The sequence below is a fragment of the Apodemus sylvaticus genome, chromosome 19 (genome assembly GCF_947179515.1).
Source record: "Apodemus sylvaticus chromosome 19, mApoSyl1.1, whole genome shotgun sequence".
In the NCBI taxonomy this organism is placed as follows: Eukaryota; Metazoa; Chordata; class Mammalia; order Rodentia; family Muridae; genus Apodemus; species Apodemus sylvaticus.
This window is the reverse complement of record NC_067490.1, coordinates 10,884,544-10,906,633: the sequence shown is the minus strand read 5'-3', so window position 1 is coordinate 10,906,633 and position 22,090 is coordinate 10,884,544.

Below are 22,090 nucleotides of genomic sequence, written 5' to 3'. Positions count from 1 at the left end.
GTTTCTCTCTCTGTTTCTGTCTCTCTTTATCTCTGTCTCTTGGTCTGTTTGTCTCTCCTCTCTCTGTTTCTGTCTCTCTATCTCTGTCTCTTTGTCTGTCTCTCCGTCTGTCTCTTCTCTCTCTCTCTCTCTCTCTCTCTCTCTCTCTCTCTCTCTGTGTGTGTGTGTGTGTGTGTGTGTGTGTGTGTATAACATCTGGGCTCCAAATAAGCCAGAGCCAGCCTTATCCAGAGATGATTCCAGAAGAGTGGTGTAGTCATTATAATTCAAAAACTTGGTTACAAATTTCAGCATCATTAATAATAAAAGTCTTTACAGAAAATCAACAGTGACAACGACTCCTAGGCCTCCGTGAGATTGTGTCCTTTGTCCTTCTCATGCGTGCCCTACAGAATACGTCACCATGGTGGACACCTGCTCTTCCTGGCAATCATCTCATGTCCACCCCATCCCCCAACCGGAGTTTCAGGCCATTGACTTTAGCCTGTGGCTTCATGCTGCACGGATGGTTTTCTTTCCTGGCCTTTGGAGCCTCCGCAAGCTGAGCTATTTCCTTTTACCGCCCTATAAATAATAAATAAAGACAGCTTAATCCCGACAGTGGTGGCGCACACCTTTAATCCCAGCACTTGGGAGGCAGAGGCAGGCGGGTGTTTTAGTTCAAGGCCAGCCTGGTCTACAGCGTGAGTTCCAGCTGGGCTCTCAAGGATATGCTCTTCTGGGCACGAGAGAGCAGAGACCTGTCGTGAAGCAGATGTGTGGTATCACATGGTGACAGTCATAGAGCTCTCCCGGTTGGGTTCAGTGCCGTGCACTGTCAGCAGGCCTGATGGGTCTTAGGGTGATGACTAAAGGGTGGTCAGGAAAATATACAGCAGCAGGGCTTTAGTCTGCTAGCCCCCAGCAGGTTCCATGCCCGTGGCTGACACTGGACCGCCACCCTGCTCCCCTTAGCCTGTATTCCTCAGGATGGGTGGGTGAGACTGCAGAAGCAGCCTTTGGAAGGGAGGTGCCGCCCAGGTAGAGAGGTCGGTTGTGGCTTGGGGGTGTTCTAAGGAAGGAGCTTGGGCAGACCTGTCACACGGCTATATCCGTCCTTTTATAGCTGGTCTGGTGCCAGCTCGTGCGCTTTATACAGAAGGAGCAGGGGCTAGTACTCCGTAGACCCCAGTCGAGGCCCGCATCTCTACCCGGTGGCCCTTACACAACCTGCTTTTCCTCTCTTCCGGTTGTCTCTGTGTAGACAGGAGAGCTGTGGGGAGAGACTATATAACAAGTACTGGAGAATCCCCGACTCTGGTCACCGCTGTGCCACACACCGCCTATCCCACCTCACAGTACCGCTGTTCCTTCAGTCTCCCCCCCCCAGCCCTCCCCCACCCCTCTTCGTCTCTTTGAGTTTCTCTGTCTCTCCCCTCTTGCCTCGGAATCACTTCAGGGCCCCGCTGAGGCTACTCAGGTTACCTCTGGCCAAACTCCTTGTTCCTCACTCCTGACTCAAATCTTGCCCCAGCTGCAGGTTGCTTTTGTACAAATCCCTCCTGGACGGAGAGCTCCTGGGCCAGCCTGGACTTTACCACTGGGAGAGGCTGCCCTACGGAACAGCCACGGAAGATTAAGGCTAGAAAAGTGTGGAGAACCTGTCTAAGCGTAGATGCCTAAATTCTCCTGTGGGCGTGTCCAAACGGGGCAGAGTAGCAGCAAGCCCACGTCTCTCCATGACCTGAGGCTCTCTCTTCCCTTGCAGACCAATAAACAGTCCTTGGGGAGACTCGGGGCTAAGTGACCCCTTGACCTGAAGTTCCAAACCAAGCTCCAGAGGCCTTGCCAGATCTCAAGCACCCAGACAGCAGGGTTGGGGTGAGGGAGTCACGTGGAGAGACCCGCAGGCACAAGACTGCTAAGCAGGAGAGTCAAACCAGAAGGCTGAGGCTGGATGCCGGAGGGGAGGGGCGCTTTCCTATTTCCGGCTCCTCTGTAATGGGGTGGAGGCGGGGCGGGTCAGGCTTTTTACACACCTGAAAAAGTGAGTAGACATTGTGAAAAAGAATGAAACCCCACAAAGGCCTTGCCTGTCTTTGCCAGCCCTGGAGGCTCTGGAGTCTTGGGCGTGGTCGGGAAGAAGGGCAGAACCTCCGTTCTCCACGGAACAACAGCGCCCCCTCTGGCTGCAGATGACCAACCCTGTAGCTCATGGACTTTGAGGAAGGAAAAAAATGTTTTAAAGCCTGCTTTAGGGAGGTAGGAGTGTTTAGCCTCATTCAAATTCCGCTCTGTGTTTGCAGCCCCAAATATCATATGGCACCATCCTGGGAAAGAGTTTTGTGTCTTACTTAGAAACATTTTAGAAACCTCGAAGACAAAAAACCCTACATCTGCTTTTGCTCTAAGAACTGCAGAAGCTTCAGGTAAGGCTCAATGGGTAGTAGGTCCCTGCCTCCGTGGTGCCTGCCTGCTCAGGCATGCATGCATGTATACATACATTCATACATACATACATACATACATACATACATACATGCTACATACATACATGAGTCTCCTACCAGGAGCGGATAGGCTGTGACCCAAGGGCTTTAAGGAGGGGGGCTGTAACAGAGACTTCAGGGAAGAAGACAACGGATAAAAGAGGCCTAGGCAGCCCCCCACCTGCTCTGGCCTTGATCCTGGGTACCCTGGTGACCCCCATTGGCTAGAATCAACTGTCCTTGAGCCCCACAAGTCTCAGAGAAGGTCTACCTATAAAGGAAACCCCCTATAATCTGCGGTCCCAGTAAGTGACTGCCAAGCCACTCAGGGTCTCCTGTATATACCCTGCTGTCTCTCAGTGCCTGCCCACAGTGGGGGACAGCAAGGACCCCCACAATAAACCCTGTTGTGCCAAGAACTTACAAATCGGGCTGTAACCCATTTCACCCGACAGTCCTGGGCTGTGTTAGTTCAGAGTTCAGAACGTGTGGCCCATGGATAGGGGCTTTTGCTGTGAGTCTTGAAGGCCATAGTTCGAATCCTCGGTGCTCTCTGACTAGGAGGGCACCGTAGCCTGGGAACAGAGTTCCCTTGACTGGAGCGCTGGGCCCATGGTCTGGCATTGAGTTTCTGTTTTTTAACGGCACATTCTAACAGTGGTACCAAGGTTTTAGCCCGTGTCTCGCAGTTACCCGTCCTGACGGAGTCTGGGAGGGCTCAGCCCATTTGTCTCGCTGATGTATGCAGCTGGTACATGGCCCAAGAGATAGATCCAGGCTTGGGATTCTGCTGATGCTTGGCTCTGTGGATAGCATCTTGGTCACCTCCCTGCCCTCCCATAGCAGCTCAGACATGGATTTGAGCCCTCTGTGGGCTCCACCTGACAGAATTAGTTTGAAAAGGGGTCACAAAGGCTGTAAGCTCCCGGGTAGAGAACAAGTGTAGATCAGTGTTCCCTGACCTGAGGGTTTACATCACTGTCAAGAGGTACCGGCTGCCTGCTATACACAGGCAGACTCCAAGGGCTTCCTATTCATAGCTGAAGAAACAAGTCACACACTCTGCAAACTGCTTGACCCCGTTCACTGTGTTTCCCGACACACGAGGGGTGCTACTGCCCGGTGGTTTCACATGGCCCGGGCAGTTCCTGATGCCTCTCTAATTGGACAAGGAGTCTGTCCATCCTGCACCCCCCAGGGAAGGTTGAAAGTAAAGAGATCTGGGATTTTCCAGACGCACAAAGAAGGCCACATGCCTTCAGAGAGTGCGGTGACAGGGAGTCCAGTGGGACAGGCGTGGAATCTAAAGGATGGGGTGGCCCACTGTTCGAAGAACCCACTTTGGGGCTTTCGGGGTTTCCGGAATGTCTTTAGCCTTTCCCAGGGTGTGGCCTCTGGAAAGCTGCCTTTACTGCCGCGACACCAAAGACCCAAACCCTCTCCACTTCTTCGCAGATTTGCTGAACAAAGACAGGGCTGTTCTCTTTACTGCCTCAACTGTCTAGTGAACTTTTCTCCCAACTTAGAACATGATTCATCAAAGAAAATAATGTTTTCCATGAGCTACACTCTGTTTCCATGGCGCCTTACTGTGGATGTTGGAACCAGTAGGGGTGCCTGGCAGGCGTGCGGCCCCACCCACAGACCCCTCACAGGGGACTCCCCTGTTCCCCTGACCTGTGTCTCAGCATGGATGGCTATTCTCCATTCTGGGGAGCCCACATCCCCACAGCGCTGGCACACAGGGTCCTCTGGTCTGGCTGAGGCCAGGCTGGGCTACATGCCTGAGGTACGGCTTGGACAGAAGAGCTCCTGTCTCTTAGCTCCAGTTTACCGAATGCTAAGTGAGTCACCTGGGCAGGGAACGTTCATGGTGAGACTCACTCCTGGGGCAGGGCAACACTGGGTGTCTGCGTTTCCAGAGCCACTGATCCGAGAGATGTCAATGCCCCACCAGGGATGACTATCATTTGAGCTGTGGGCCCTCAGTGACCGCTTGGTACCAGTTGACAAAGAGCCTCTCACTGGTAACCAGACAGGAAGGGCAGTGCTCTTGGGAAGAACTTCACAAGAATATATACAGAGAGGACATCAGTCTACTCACGATGAGAGAACACACTCCGGGACTCCACGTGGCAGGCTGGAGACACTCTACAAAGCCCCGTTGCCATTACCAATGTGGAAACAAAATTGTCTCTCTTGGGGGATGCTAGTGAGCAAGGTAACTTGGTAGCATCTACTGACATGCACATTCACAGCCAAGAATGTCCCCTAGAGATGGCGGGTAAAGTTATATCAGCACATGAGTTATAACATTATAACATCAGCATCCATCAGTAATACTTGCAAGTACAGCAACAGAGGCTGATGGGTAAACCACAGACTGTACAAAAGCCCTAAGGTCATGAGACTGAGTTGGGTGTGCTCTGGAGTATAGGGTGGTACCAGGATCCTAAAGGGAGTGAAGAATGAAAAGACTTGGGGGTCCCACTATAAAGCAAGCTAGGTGGGTCCTGATTTGCACAGGGGTGGTCTCTCATTATGGGGCAGACGGGCACCTCACTATTATAGGCTGTGCCTGTGACACCCCCAACTAATTGTTTGGTGAAGGTGGATCCCTCCGTTGGTCCCCCACCCTCTCCCTGCTCAGCGACTCCAGCCGACGTGGCTCCCAGGCCGCACAGTAACCTAATTTATTTTTTGTTCCATTGTCCGAAAACTTGAGAATTTTATTTTCTGGTGAGAAGCAGACATAGGAGCTCTGGTCGAGTGCCGTCCTCTGAAAGAGACACCACAAAACTAAAAATGAGTTGTGTGCACCGTACCCAGAGAGACCAGCGAGGCAGAGCCAAGAAGCCAGTAAGTGGGTATCCCCAGGCCTCCCTGCCCTCCGAGGCTTGGCTGGGAGGCTCAAGGACACAGTGACACGGTGACACACAGACACCAGCAACTTGAACCGAGGGGCTCTAAGGCTGTTTGGGGCTGGCCCAACACCCACAAGTCTGAGCCTGGATATTCTGGGAACCCTGGCTGGCAGGAAAGCCAGAAAATTCATGTAGTGCTAACTCTTTCCTCTTCTCTGGAGGAAAAGAGAGATTTCCCCCAAGAAAAGCAGCTGCCCCACACTGCAGGCTGCAGCACGAGGGTGTCCCCACGGATCCCTGTGGAAATCTTGTCTCTAGACTTGGAGTCCCGCTGCCAAAGTCTCATCCTGGGAGCATGACCCTGACTCCTGAGGACATGCAGAAGCTCCCCCTGGGCAGAAACAGGAAGTAGACACTTTACTAGGACACTCTGCGCCAGCTGGAGCCAGGGCTTATGCACACAGAAAAGCATCCAGAGAACAGGCGTCTTGGGAGCTGCAGGCGGAGGTTTCTGCTCTAATCTGGTTCTTACATACAACCTCCAACCCCTGGTCTCACCGCCCAGTCTGCATAGAGGCCCCTGCTCGCTGGTACTTTCCATGGAGGTAGAGGGTCCCAAGGGATACACAGATAGCCAGGGCAACTGCACAGGCCACAGGAGTATACCATAGTCACTCAGTGTTTGCTGATGGTGGCCTCTAGACCAGAAGCCAGTGGGCAGAACGTGCCACATCTCCTTTTTCACCCCAAGATCTCTTGCGACCCTTTGGTTCCATCAACTGAGTTTCTAACACCCCCCCCCCCACCCCACAAGTGCACAAAGACTCCCTTCTCTCTGGGAGCAGTGGACCTGACCTTGGGAGGGAAAGGGCTCTGAAAAGTGGGTACCCTTGACCCAGGGATATTCCAGAAATGCCTACATGCAAGCCATGGGTTGGGTACCATGAGCTGCAGGCCATGCTGAGGACAGACATCTTTACACAAAGGATCCTTGGACTCTTACCCTTTCTCAATGGACCCTTTCCATTCAATTGCCAGCTAGCATGGCTGGCTATGAACGCAGTGGCTGGGGGCTCTGGTTCTAGATGGGTTAATCTTTCCTATTACCTCATACTGGCCTCCTGCCTGTAGAGAGAGAGAGAGCAACATCTGGCAGAGATATTTCTCCAGCAGAGCCTGGGCCTCTGGAGGAGAAGCCTGGCTTCAGACCAGAAGCCAGCTGCAGGCTTAGGCAGGACTCTAGGGAGGAGGCTTCCCGGGAAAGGATAGCCGCAGTGGTGCCGCACCACCTGGGTCCCCGAAGCCCACCCTCAAGGGCCTGGAGATGACAGCCAAGCATTCCTGGGAACAAGAGTCACTTCCTGTCCTGCTAACCCTGGGAAGATGCTGGAGCTGTGGGATGGGGGGCTGGGCTAAGCACCCCAGAAGTTCTGAGGGGCCAGTAGGGACAGAGTTTCAAAAGGAGATCTATTATGAACCCAGGACCATCGTGATGGAGACCACCAGGTGTGGGGTCTGCCCTTCTTGTCTTTATCCCCCAACCACCACAAAAGCAGGACTCCCCAACCAGAGTCTATAAGTGATACCCCGGGGATTAGAACCCCAATACTGCTCTTCAGAGCATTCAGACTGCTGACCAACGTGCAAAACGTGGCCTTTCTCAGCCAGAGGTGTGGAGGGGCTGGGGAGCAGCACCGAGCATGTGCCCTGTCTGGGTTCTGTATCTCTGCAGAGCCCTGGTACTTGGACTGTGGGTTCCACTGTGTAAGCCTCCCGCTGACCTGTGATTGACAGCTCTCAGCTGCTGCCAAGACTCTTGCGTGGAAAACTGCTACAGCCTGGCCTCCTGAGTTCTACTGAGGACAATCCCATTCACCTCACCCTGCTGCACACAGGAGAGAACAGGCCACTCCCTCCCCTCTGCAGGGAGCCTATCAGAGAGGACTCCAGGCCTCAGGTAGCCCAAGGATTGCCACAGCGAACAGCACTATATGCAAGGGCCTACTAAGACCCTTGGTCTCTTCTCAGCCACACTCAAGCTTAGAGAATCTCCAGCCTGCTGCTTCAGGGTGGCCTGGCTGGCAACCTTGTCCTCTCAGCCCACCGGGCCTCATCTCCCAACCATGGAAGCTCCTCATCCTTGGTCCTCTCTGAAGATGTAGAGAAGACCAAGGGACTTAAGATAGGCTGCATGCAAGAGCTGGTCAAGGGTCTTTTCTAGCCTCTGTGCCCTAGGCTGGGGACATAAGGAACCAGGGACACTCAGATCTGGGTTGGTTCCAGCCTGCCACCTACTAGTTCTATGACCTAAGGCCAGAGAAACAAGCAAAAATTGTTTTGCCACACATCCAGGAGATACCCCTCTTGGTTAGTGGGAGTTTATGATGGGGTCATAATGGCAGCATCAGGACAAGACAGTCTCAGTTCCTCACCAGGAGGCCGCCATCAACAGTTTCCAAACAGACTGTCCAGATGTGCTAGAACAGCGATTCTTAACCCTCCCAATGCTGCGACCCTTTAATATAGCTCTCATGTCGAGGTGACCCCCCCCAACTATAACATTATTTCACTTCTAGTTCATAACTGCAAATTTGCTACTGTTATGAATCCTAGTGTAAATATCTGATATGCAGGATATCTGATGTGTGACCCCCATGAAAGGGTCGTTGAATATCCCCACCCAAAAGGGATTGTGATCCAGCGGTTGAGAATCACTGTTCTAGGAGGCACCGTATGACCTTCTATCTGGCATCTGATTCCATAGCCCTAGCTTCTCTAAGAGGCCTCTTCTTGGCAGGCAGATATGCACCCTGGGTCCCATCTGGGGTTCCTAGGAACATCTACAAGCCTGCATGATTTCTCCGAATTATCAAACGCTGAAGCAAATGATGTATCCCACTGTTCTGTGGAAAGGAGTTTTGTTCTTGCTCCATTGGTCTCCAGGGACTGAGGGGCCCTTTCAAGTAGGCCCCATTCCGAGTAGGGGTTATCTTTAAAAGGAAAAAGTACTGTAGATATTCCTATGCCAATACAATCAAGACCCACAAGAGAAAGATGCAACTAAGCCTGCCCAGCGCCTGTCTGGTATCCCTGGGGTGTTGGATCCAGGTGACTGGCTCAGATATCTTCTGCCCTGGTTGGGAAAAGTCCCCATAAGTTCAGCACTGGGATTTGGGGTACACATGGGTCCTGGGTTATTTATGCCAGTTTCCACCCCAGCGCAGACTAGAAATCTCATGTTCTCGTGGTTAGTGTCGGAAGGAGAGAGAAATGGACTTGCAAGCCCTGTCACAAGGGCAGGTCAGGACACCAACTGCTGGCTGTAGAGCTCTGTGGCTGAGGCCATTTAGGTGACCAGCATTTGACGCTGGAACCTCTCTGAGAAAGGCTCAGGGATCAAGTCCGGCTATCCTTCCCTGTTAGGGCTGGCAGCCTCAGTGTCTCTGATTGGAGTTCAAGGGCACCAGAATAAGGGTGCTGACAGACTTTGGGGCTCCGGTGGCTCTCAACATAGCCACCAGCAGTGTGTAGTCCTCTGGGGGCCCAGGCCAGCAGAGAAGAGCGTCATAGCTTAGCACAGACAATGCACAGGAGGCATTGGGGACATATAGCACCCTGTATCCACATCTGCCTTTGAGTCTGAGACCCAGCCCCACTGCCTCTTCTGTCTACAGCCACCTTGCTATAGAACCTGGAGAAACATAGGCTGGGAGAACAAGGCCCAGAGACTCTCAGGGGCCAATATGCTGGGCTTGAGCGCCCTCTGCTGGCCATCTGGGTACTTTTGCTGGATGGTCATGGAGAGAGGCAGAACAGCCCCAGAGTGGTAGTCACTATTGCCTTCCTGAGGATTCTGGCTTGCGTGGATAGATTGAGTCTAGGAAACACTGAAGACTACAACACCTCTGGGGAGATTCACAATGTGTTCTCCATTTTCAGCCCTACTGGGGCACAGTGTGGCCACCCCAGGTTGCTCTGTCTTGACAAGGGTGCGGGGAGCTATCCTACCAGAGGCTGGCTCCTGTCACTTGGTAAGCCCAGTCCCAGATGCAGAATACATGAGCATCCTCAATTCTGTGACAAGCCCAGCTGCTTCCTGCCTCTGCTTGCCTGTTCCAGAAGTTTCTAACCTTGCTGAAGTTGGAGCTCTCTGTAGAGAGGGGAAAGCCAATCATAGGATATCTTAGGCCTAGGTATCCCAGAGCCACAGAGTGTTTTCTTGGAGCTTCGTGTATGTACAGACATTGGTAAACTTCCCATGGTAACTCCTAGCCCCAGAACTAGAGTCACAACCAAGGGGAAGGAAGCACGGTTAGGGTTAAGATTAGGTTAGGGTCAGCTCTGATGAGCAACTTGTTCCTATCAGAGACACTGTATGACAGAAACCACGACCAAGCATCCTCCCAGGATCAGTTCCAGGGGCCCTGATTAGTGAGAAGGCATCTACTGCTTCTTAGAGGGGCCTCTGAGAGGTGAGGGCACCTCCATCAATCTTCCTCCTTGAAGGGCCTCAGGAAGGCTATCAATGCCTCAGGGCTACAGGATAGGACCTGTCCTTGCCCCTCGTCTGCCTTCCCGATTCTGAGATTCTGGAGAGTAGAGGCCAGCAGGTAGAGACGTAGGCAGGTCAGGCCCCGGGCAGCGGTGGCTATGAGTTCTTTGAGAATTCCCCGAGCAGCGGCTGGGATGGGAGACTCTGCATACCGGACAGGAGCGGCAATGCTTGGCTTCTGGCTGTTCGCTGGTTCCTGGAGGATGTCCCAATTGGACAGGCAAAGATCACCAGAGTCAGGGCACCCGTTGTCACGGCAACCCTAGACATGGTATCACCAGTGCCGTTACCATCCGAGTGTGGAGGTAGAGAAGGCTACCCTGGTACCCGGATCCGGGGTGCTCCGGAAGAGAGAGAAACTGAGGTTCTAACAAAGGGGACTCCACTGATGGGGATAGCAGAACTCTGGGGAGGGGCTGGACACCCACCATGTAGATGGTCTCAGACATCACTATCTTCCTGAATTCTACTGTGTTATCCACGACTTTACAACCTTAATAGGATTGTGCCTTCCGTTGCTATCCTCTGAGTTCTGTTAGTTGCCAAATGTTGATTCTTTAACACACGGCGTCACCACCATTGTCTTAATGTCTATATTTTTATTGGTTCCGGTTAGCAGTATTATAATGGAGTGGTGTTATATAGTTTCTAGTTCTAGTTGTCTTCATTATACTTTCCTCTCTAATCCCATTGGCTAGAACCTCCAGCAATACTAGGAGAAAGCTGAAGGGACCCTGCCCCACACTTGGACGCGTACACCTGTGGAGAGTCTAACCTTCTCATAGAATTCCCAGGATGCAACACCTGGGGCAGCCACGACTGCGACCTGATACGGGGCATGATTGTGGTGACAAATCCCCTCGACTCATGAAAATGGATGCAGGCTGTCACCCATGTGACCCATGTCACACACGTTTCCTACATTTCCAAAGTGGGGCACCACTACGCTTACCTAGCTGGAAAATGTTTCTTATACCTCAAAGTAAATCTCATCTTTATGTAGTTTCTCTTAATCTCCTCTACCCCTTCTTGATCTGCTCCTTTAATGTGACTGTTCTGCCAAGTGCCTTTGCTATCTAGGACCTCGTCTGAAACGGTCTCTCTGCTACCTTATCCAACAGCATTATGTATTATAGAGCTAAGAACACTGTCTCCCTTCATAGGCACTAAACTGCCTGTGTCTGTCTGCTCTCTGAAACCAAACTGAGAAACCTTCACGTTCTTCTAAAAGCAGGGGTGCGTACCTGTACTGCAGTGATCTGAATGGAAGATTAACAGACTCAGCCTGTTACCCAGTCTGCAAAACATAACCATAGGCTACCAGCTGTCTCAACAATTTTGTTTGAAGATTTATTTATTTCATGTGTATAAGCACACTGTAGCTGTCTTCAGGCACACCAGAAGAGGTCATCGTATCCCATTACAGATGGTTGTGAGCCACCATGTGGTTGCTGGGATTTGAGCTCAGGACCTTCGGAAGAGCAGTCAGTGCTCTTAACCGCTGAGCCATCTCTCCAGCCCCTCACCAATGTTTTTGGTTTTTTTTTTTTTTTATGGTGAAAGAAAAAACACATAACATCTATACACATCTCCTCAATCTCCTCCCTCCGTAAACTTTTCCACCCATAGTATGCCTACTCTTTACTTTCTTTTACCCATGATCTACTATCCTCCCTCTCTGACGGTAACCGATCTGCTCCTCTGCCATCCCTTGCCTCCCTGTTTCCACAGGAGACTCTACATCAGACACACTGAAGAGTCAAAGCTAGACTCCTCATATAAGAGAGACCGCCTGGCGTCCATCTTCTGGGGATCAGGTTACCTTATTCACATCTTTGTTTTTTGAATTCCATCTATTTCCCTGCATGATGCCATGATTTAGTTTTTCTTTAAAGATGAGTAATATTCCACGGTGAATACATGCAATGTCTTTATTATTCAATCAGTCGGGCACTAGGTTCTTCCATTTCCTGACTATTATGAATAGGACGGCATCAATCTTTATCCATGCATCTCTTGTAGGCAGGGCAATTTTGCTGTTTTTTATTGTGTATTTTTGCAGCAGTATTCATAAGGGATATTGGTCTGATATCCTCGTCCTCGGTTGTTTCTTTGTGTGGTTTAGGTATCAGGGTGGCTGTGGCCTCATAAAATTAATTTGGCAGTGTTCCTTCTGTTTCTGTTTTGTGGAATAATTTTAGAAGTATTGGCATTACTACTCTTCTTTGAAAGTCTGGTAGAATTGTGCACAAAAGACATCTGGCCCTGGGCGGTTTTTTGTTTGTTTGTTTTTTTGTTTCTTTGTTTGTTTGTTTTTTGGTTGGGAGACTTTCAATGACTGCTTCTATTTCCTTAGGGGTTATGGGTCTGTTTAGATAGTTTACCTGCTCTTGATTTAACTTTGGTAAATGATACCTATCAAGGAAATTGCCCATTTCGTTTAGATTTTCCAGTTTTGTGGAGTACAGGTTTTTGAAGTAACACCTAATGATTCTTTGGATTTCCTCAGTGTCTGTTGTAGCTCTCCTTTTTCATTTCCTATTTTGTTTGGATATTCTCTCTCTGCCTTTTAGTTAGTTTGGCTAAGGGTTTATCTATCTTATTGATTTTCTCAAAGAACCAACACTGGGTTTTGTTGATTCTTTGTATTATTTTCTTATTTCTAATTTATTAGTTTCAGCCCCAAGTCTGATTATTTTCTCCTGTCTACTCCTCTTGGGTGTGTTTACTTCTTTTTGTTCTAGAGCTTTCAGGTGTGCTGTTAAGTTGCTAGTATGAGATCTCTCCAATTTCTTTATGGAGGTACTTAGCACCATGAATTTTCCTCTTAACACTGCTTTCATTGTGTTCCATAAATCTGAGTGTGTTCTACCTTCATTTTCATTGAATTCTAGGAACTCTTGGGGTTTTTTTTTTGTTTTTTTGTTTTGTTTTGTTTTTGTTTTTGTTTTTGTTTTTGTTTTTGTTTTTGTTTTTGTTTTTGCCAGTGGCCATTGAGTAGGGGCTGTTCAGTTTCCACGAATTTGTAGAATTTTTGTTGTTTCTGTTGTTTTTAAAGTTCAGCTTTAATCCATGGTGGTCAGATAAGATACAGAGGGGTTATTTCATTTTTATTATGTGTGTTGAGATTTGTTTTATGACCAAGTGTATGGTCAGTGTTGGAGAAGGTCCCATGAGCTTTTGTGTTTGGGAGAAGTGTTCTGTAGATACCTGTTAGGTCCATTTGATTCGTAACATCTGTTAGTTTCATTACTTCTCTGCGTACTTTCTATCTGGATGAACTGTCCATTGGTGAGTAGGTGTTGAGGTCCCCCACTATTACAGTGTAGGGTTCAATCTGTGATGTTTCTTTTACGAATGTGGGTGCTCTTACATTTGTGACATAGATATTCAGAATTAAGACTTTATTTTAGTAGACTTTTCCTATGAAGTGTTCTTTCCCATCTCTTTTGGTTGACAAAAATCTATTTTATTGGATATTAGAATGGGTACACCAGTTTGCTTCTTGGGTCCCTTTGCTTGGGAGATCATTTTTTAGCCCTTTACTCTGAGATAGTGTCTATCTTTGTTGCTGAGATATATTTCTTGTATGCAGCATAATGATGGATCCTGTTTACACATCCAATCTGTTAGTCTATTTCTTTTTATTGGGGAATTGAGTCCATTGATGTTGAGAGATATTGACGATCAATGATTGTTAGTTCCTGTTATCTTGATGATGATGGTGGTGGTGGTAGTGTATGTGTGTGTGTGTGTGTGTGTGTGTGTGTGTATGTGTGTGTGTGTGTTTGTACTTCCCTTCCTTTGGCTTGCTGGTATTGGGTTATTTATTTTCTGTGTTTTCTTGGGTATAGTCACCCTCCTTGGGTTGGAGTTTTCCTTCAAGTACTTTCTGTAGAGCTGTTTACCCTACAGAATACAGGATAGATATTTCTTAAATTTGGTTTTGTCATGGATTATCTTGGTTTCTTCATCTATGGTGATTGAACATTTTGCTGGGTATAGTAGTCTGGGTTGGGATCTGTGGTCTCTTAGGGTCTGCAAGACATCTGTCCAGGCTCTTCTGGATTTTAAAGTCTCTATTGAGAAGTTAGGTGTAATTCTGATAGGTCTGCCTTTATATGTTACTTGACCTTTTCCTCATACAGCTTTTAATATTCTTTCTTTGATCTGTACATTTAGTGTTTTGATTATTATGTGATGGGAGAATTTTCTTTTCTGGTCCAATCTATTGGTGTTCTATAAGCTATAAGTATGTTTATATGTATCTCTTTCTTTAGGTTAGAGAAATTTTCTTTCGTGTATCTTTTTTTGTTTTGTTTTGTTTGGTTTGGTTTGGTTTGGTTTGGTTTTTTTCCGAGACAGGGTTTCTCTGTATAGCCCTGGCTGTCCTGGAACTCACTCTGTAGACAAGACTGGCTTTGAACTTAGAAATCCACCTGCCTCTGACTCCCAAACGCTGGGATTAAGGGATATGCCACCACTGCCTGGCTGGGAAATTTTCTTCTATGATTTTGTTGAAAATATTTTCTGAACCTTTGAGTTGGGAATCTTCTCTTTCCATTCCCATTATTCTTAAGTTAGGTTTTTTTTCATGGTGTCCTAGATTTCCTGGATGTTTTGTGTCAGGAACTTTCTGGATTTCACATTTTCTTTGACCAATGTATCGATTTCTTCTAACATATCTTATGCACCTGAGATTCTCTCTTCCATCTCCTTTATTCTGTTGGTGAGGCTTGCATCTGTTGTTCCTGTCCTCTTCCCTAAGTTTTCCATCTCCAGGATTCCCTCAGTTTGTGTTTTATTTGTTGCTTCTATTTCCATTTTTATGTCTTGAACAGTTTTATCCATTTCCTTCACCTGTTTGATTGTATCATCCTGTATTTCTTTAAGGGACTTATTCATTTCCTCGTTAAAGGCCTCTATCGCCTTCATACATTTGGATTTAAGGTCATTTTCCTGTGTTTCAGCTGTGTTAGGGTACCCAGGGCTTGCTGTAGCAAAATAGCTAGGCTCTGGTGGTGCTGCATCTGATGTGGATTGCGTTCTACTCTGGCCTTCTGAGTTTTGAGGTTATTATAGGTTTAGAGGCTGGGTTCTGAGTTTATCTTTGTTGGATTAGTGGTTTTTGGATGTTTCCCCCCTTGGTTTCTGTTTCTTCTGTCTTGGCCTGAGTGGCTGAGAGTTCTGCTAACTAGTGAGTCTTAAGGTATAGTAAGGAATCTCCCTTGAGGCTTTTGAGGCCTGTGTGGCCTGCATGGTGACCTCTGGGGTTTTAGGTGCTTAACCTTGCCTCTGCAGTCCCTGGTACCAGTGTGGCTTGAGGTCCCCGGTGATGGCAGATCTCTTGGAAAGCAGGCAGAGTTGTGGGGCATGAATGGAGCACAGGGTATGGTGGGAAGTTTGTCTCTGTTGGGTGTGCTTTCAGGAGATGTCTTTGGAGTTTAATACAAAGGTTATTCCATCTTGATATCTCCCCCTCCTCTTGGTCTCCCCTCTCCCTTCTCCTTCCCCCCCTTTCCTCTTTCTCTTCTTATCTGTATTCTAACTTTAGAAATAGATCATGTTGTATGCTTGATTCAGATTGGTTCCTCAGTAAGTGCCCATGTGTACTTATTTAAAATTAAAATAACTTCTGATTCATAGTACTCAACTCTGAGAAATAATTCAATTTGTTGGTAGGAATACGCGGCCATGTCTTCAGGACCGTGAGCATGTTTCGCTTTTATTCTTTCTAGATTGTCAAAATATAGTGTCCATATTTGCCATGTCTCCTGGAATTTCATTAAAATGTTTTATTAGGAACGTTTTTCTAATGTTGAGAAAAAAATAAGACAAAATGTAACCATCAAGAGGAAGAGATGTACAAAGCTATAGGTATACAACGTAGTTTTGACAAAGAAGGTGGAGGTGCTGGAGAGATGGTTCAGCAGTTAAAAGCACTGACTGCTCTTCCAGAGGTCCTGAGTTCAATTCCCAGCAACAACATGGTGGTTCACAACCATCTGCAATGGAATCCAATGCCCTCTTCTGGCATGTCTGAGGATAGTGATTGTGTGCTCATATAAAATAAATAAAGAAGGTTAGAAAGAAAATAAATGCTTTATCTGAAAAGGGGGCTCTGTGTGGTAAAATAAAATGCTGCCCTGCAGGATATTTTCTAAAATAAAAAAGGGAAATGAGGAGAAAATGCAGACAAATGTATGTAGTAGGAAATGACATAGAAGATCATATGTGAATAATTAAGTTGACCATAGTTAGAGGTTATTAAAAGTTCCTTCTGAAACCTAACCTGGTGATTAGAGTCCATGCAGAGACAACCCACGGAAGAAAGGCTGTAGATGGGCCTCCTGCTCAGTTTCTGTTTACTCACTGGCTTGAGGTTTTCCTCTGTCGGAAAGCTACTGCCCAGGGGAGGAAACGGTCCATCAGGATTATTCCAGTTTAAGAAATCGCTGAGGAACTGTGTAAGTATCAAGACATTCATCTTACTAGACGAGGCGGTGCCTGCAACCTCCAGACCTCTGGATTGGTTGAATGGATGAATGACACTGTAAAAAAAAAAAATCAGTTGGCAACTAGCTGATGTTTCCTGTTTCCTTAGCCAAAGGCTCTGTCCTCAATTCTCCTAAATCTAAAATCCACTTTTCTTGAAAACATCAATTATCGACTTACAAAATGGCAGCTGTGCATCCGTGGGACCGGACAAGGGCCGAAAGGGCCTCTGCTAAAGGGAGATGATATACACGACTGTAAAGAGCTTACGCAGCAGTAACCAATATTCAAAATCGGTTATAGAGCCTTTCCACAGCGAGGGCTTGTCCTCAGAGGAGCCCCTTGGGGACGCCAGTCTCCATCTCCACCATGCAGTCTCCCTGGGAAGAGTTAAATGAACTAGAGTGGTCAGCCAACTGGAAAACAGCATATAAGGGAAGGCAGGGCGTGGGAAGGAAAGAGAGGCTTCCAGTTTCTTGAGAGGCTATAACATTTCAAATGTTCTATATATTAAACTTTATAGTAGAATTTATAGCAATTTTTATAGTAGAAATATGGCAATTTTTAAAAACGTCATAGGAAAAATAATTCCAGACGTGACTGAAAACATCCGGGACTGCACTTGCATTCTGATTTCTTAAGCTGACATCCTGAGGCAGAGATCTCTGAGGTTGAGTGGGTGTGTCCCTTGTTAACAGACAGCAGCATCTGTTTGGAAGGCTCTGGAAACCAAACAAGTCATGAGCCTGTTCCTTACACCTCGGTGTCTGTCCTCAGCATCTCACCAGGCGTTGCTTCCGCAACAGCCTCTGGTCTGGCTGTCTTGCCTCAGCTCTCTCTGTAGAGCAGTGGCAGGGAGTGCGAGAGATGGGCCTTGAGGTTGCTCGGAGCCCAGGGCCAGTGATTCCCACATACGAGTCATGCCGGCCATGCCTTTGCACTGACCACTACCCTCCCCCGACTTAGATTCCTTGTGGATTCACTTTCATTTGCTTTAATGAATTTTGAATAGTTGCTCAATATTATTGTAAATGTTTTTTTTTAAACAATTTTCAATTTAAGTGCATTTTGATTATATTTTTTCCCTCCCGAGTCCTTCCCGGTCCTCTCCCTTTCACTATCTACCTAACTTTATGTATTTCTCCCCCCACATAAAAACAAAGAAAAAATACAATGATGGAATCACCCAAACCAAGGAAATGAAATAAAATCATGCTCCAAAAGAAACACACACACACACACACACACACACACACACACACACACACTCTTGTGGAATCCATTGTATGTTGGTCGACTACTCCTGTACATGAGACCGATCCCAGAGTGGTTGGCATACCCAGTGTCGGTCCATTGGAGAAAACTGATTTTCTCTATCCTAGCAGGTATAAATGACAGTAGAGTTGTCAATCTTTACCCTAGTGGCTAGGTTTTTCATTCATTCATTCATTCATTCATTCATTCATTCATTCATTTTTTCCGCATTTATCCACTTTTTAAATGTAGCAAAACAAAATAAAATACGACAGAACAAAAACTATTACTTCAGAGTGCACAAGACCAACCAACAGAAGGAAAAGAGCCAAAGAGAAGACACAAGACTCAAAGACCCACTCATTTCGTTTCTTCAATCAGGAGTCCAATAAAAACGCTAACCGAGGAGCCGTATCATCTGCACGGAGGGCCTGTGCAGACTCAGCCAGGCCCTGTGTGCGCTGCTTCAGTCTCTGTGAGCTCATCAGGCTGTCGTCATGTTAAGAGGGTCTTGTGCTCTTCTCCTACACTCTCTTCTCTCACACTTTCTCTACCTTCTTTCCCACACAGTTTCCCCGAACTCTGAGGGAAGGGATTCGATGGAAATATCCCATTTAGGGCCAGTGTTCCAAGGTCACTCTCGGCACCTTGTCCGCCTCTGGGTCTCTGTGTTTCTTTTCATCAAGTGGGAGGGGCTTCTCTGGTGATGGCTGAGCAAAGGCAGTCAGTCACTCGTCAGTGAATACAGCAGGACGTCTGTCTTAAGAGTCATCTTACCACTACATTTCTCTCTCTCTCTCTCTCTCTCTCTCTCTCTCTCTCTCTCTCTCTCTCTCTCTCTCCCTCCCTCCCTCCCTCCCTCTGTCCCTCCCTCCCTCCCTCCCTCCCTCCCTCCCTCCCTTCCTTCCTTCCTTCCTTCCTTCCTTCCTTCCTTCCTTCCTTCCTTCCTTCCTTCCTTCCTCTCTGTCCCGACCCACAGGGCAGTCAACAGGGTTCCTTTAAGCCACCTAGAGGAAAGGCGATGGGGCGACAAGACACAAGAGAGAGAGGCCGGACAGCCTGTCTAGTTCTGATCAAGCTGTCAAACTTTAATTTTCAGACAAGTCAATATAAAGGGAAGCATACAAGGTTTGGGAGGGGTAAAGGGGGGAACAATCTCAGGGGGTTGGCATCATTTCTAAGAAACAGTTTCTCATAATTTCTGGTAAAGCTAGTTATTGCTGTTGGAGTGTTGGCATAATAAAAGGGGGGTGGTGAAGTGGAAAGGGGTTGCTACAGTAACCTATCTACAGATGAACTTCAAAAGGAGGGGGTTTTGAGATTTACATAGGAATAGTTCCTGGCATGGAGATCTAAGTGAGAATGACTCCTGGTATCGAGGTCTCCTGGCATTGAGAGCCAGGTGGGGATGGCTCCTGGTATGGAGAGTTCTTGGCATTGAGTTCTGAGGATGGCTCCTGGCAACTCCCCCTTCTCTGTATAGAGAGCAGAGGTCAGACAGCCATTGATGGCAAGCAGATAAGGCATCAAGATAATGGGACAGCGCCTGTCTTAGGAATCGACCCGGTCATCCATCTTCCCGTTCCCGTTCGGTTGTCTCTGCCAGCCTCCAGAAACACCTGTCTTAGGTGGGAGTGGCCCTGGGAAGTTGCCCGTCATTGGCTAACTGCCCAGCAAGTTAATTGTTATTGATGCCTTTAGCTTGTGGGGCTCCTTCTGGAGTCCCGGCTGGAATGGCTGTGACAAGGATGCTCTTTCTGTTAAGGCACTGGAGTGTGCTGTTTGGGCTGTTTTGCCCTGGGGGTTTAGGTAGCCATCTCTCAGTCCTCCATAGCCAAACGATGGTAATGTACCTGAATAGGCTTGGCTGCCAAGTCATCTATCTGCTTCTTAATTAGGGCTGTAAGGCGTTTAAAAGCCCGTGGTCCAAAAAGAAAATAACAATAACAGACCTACAAAGGGTCCTAGGACACTGGGTAAAAGTGTAGTGAGCCATGGAGAGGTGGAAAACCAATTTTCATACCAGCTTTCTTTCTGTTCTCTTTCTCTCTTACGTTTTTCTAGGCCTTGTCTGACTATTTTCATGCTGTCTTTTATAACTCCTGTCTTACTAACATAAAAACAACACTCTTCTTTTAAAGCTGCACAAAGTACACCCTGTTGGAGGAACAGGAAATCAAGTCCTCTCCTATTTTGGAGGACAATCTCAGCTAGGGAGTCAACAGAGTCGGAGAGATCAATTATCCCCTGCTGAAGGCGTTGGACGTCTTGATCGATGGTAGCACTTAGCTCTGTGTACCTAGAGTTGGAGAGAACAAGGGAAGAAATACCGATCCCTGCTCCTACAGCTCCAAGGCCAAGTAGGACAGAGAGAGTAACAGCAGAGATAGGTTCTCTGCGAGGGCGGCTCAAAGAAGTGGAGCCTCCAGTAGATGTGAATTGATCCCACAAGTGAAAAATTCTTCAGAGCGATAATAAACTAAACGAGGGAACATCTTAATAAGAATGCAAAACTCAGGGTTCTCCCCATTCTTTCGATTTTGAAAAACTGAGGCAGAGAGGCAAGGTGTAAGGCCATCAAGGCACGCCCACCAAGTTCCTTCTGGGGGGAGAATAAAATAATTGCCAGGAGGGGGAAAATAAGTTTCATTACACAAGTGAGCATAAAGTGAGGGGACATTTGTTCCACTAGGGATCACACAAAGTCCCAGGCCAGATATCTGGGTTAATGAAAGACCTGGCCAAGCGCCCTTTTGCCAACGGCAGCGCCGTGGATCGTCAGCGTGGGGGGGATCACGAAGAACAGCAATTCCTTCATAAAAGGGTGGTTGGGAATGGTAGCACAGCCAGCAATCTTCAACAAGTTCAGGGGAAGTTTCATTTAAGGTGAGAAAAGTCTGATTAACTAAAGAAAGTACAAGATTTTTAGTGGGAGCTGGCTGTACAGGCAGTGTAGTGGCTGATGGCTTAGCTGGTGGCTGGAGGGGAAATACAGAAGGTAGGGAAGTGTCTTTAATAGAAGGAGTACGGGTGCTGTCCTGATCATTTCCTTTAGGAGGAACAGGACGAGGTACCAACACAGAATTAGGTCCCATTGGGACTGGCTGGGCATGATATAAAGGCTCTTTAAGGAGCTTAATGGAGAAAATATTACCTGCATCAAAGCCAAGTACATAGAGGCGAAGACCCCATTCATAGCCTATTTGCCAATGTAGATTAGGAGATTTTGCATGGGTGGTAAACTTAATTTGTAAAGGTGTGAACCATCCCTTTGTAGAAGGATTAGAGGCCTTGAGGACTCATCATCTGTTAGAAAACTAGCTGAGGGTGTAACATTGTATTTTACTTAGATGTAATCCCACAAGGAGAAGTCCAGAGGCTCTCCTAAAGGCCCCAAACAACCAAAGTAAATCCTGTGGATGTCTTAAAGAAAATAAATGGCAGGCCACATTCTATCTGGTCTACACTTGAAATCTGTAAAATTTAAATATATGGCCTTTTGACACTCTGAAGAGGGGCAATCAGCAGTAGCCAATATCTCCCCTTTAATCTGTTTATAATTTGTCCAATTTTTAGCTAAATAAATTTGCCATGCAAAGAGGGATGTTGAGTCCATAGATGTCCGTGGTGTCAGCACTAGTAAGAGGCATCCAAAGGTGTTGAGGACTGTGGCCATTTTCAATTATTATAATCAGCATCATTCTTTGTCTCAGCATCAGCATACTTTGGCAGCTAGCATGTTCCTTCAGCATCCTGCAGAAAAAACACAAACATGCCCCCTCTCTACACTCAGAGAGTTCCCTGGTATATAGAGATGTGATGTCCCCCTCTTTTGTTTATAAAAATATTGTTTTAAAGTTCTATGGGCCTGTTTCATAATATCTTGTCTTTGAGAATTATGAGGAATCTCAGTAATATGACTAACATCAAATTGTTAAAACATCTCAAATTATTGACTATAATAATCAGTTATAATATTTGTCTTAATCTGATTTGGAACATCCAATATAGAAAAATAACATATGTGATGACTAATTTTATTTGTTGTTGTTGTTGTTGTTTCTTCTGTTAAAACATTTATAACTAGAAAGCTTGAGAAGCTGTTAATAATCATATGCATATTTTTTAATTAATTCTTTTGAATTGTATTTGTATAGATAATTGTAAAAGTTAAGAATTGGTAGCATTAAAAAGGAAACAATTTTAAGCAATTGTAAGGCATGAGCCATATATATATATTATTAATATAAAAATTAAAAGTTTGATTTTAAACATTTTAAAAAGAGGAGCTACAGCACCCAAATCAATTATCTGTGCTGAAACAAGGGGACACTCAAAAGAATAAACATGTGATTTAATTATATGAGCTTTACTCCCACAGTAGATGCATTTTTATAGGATGTATGTATAAATCTATAAAAATATAAAACATGTATGGAGGCAAAATTTTTTTAATA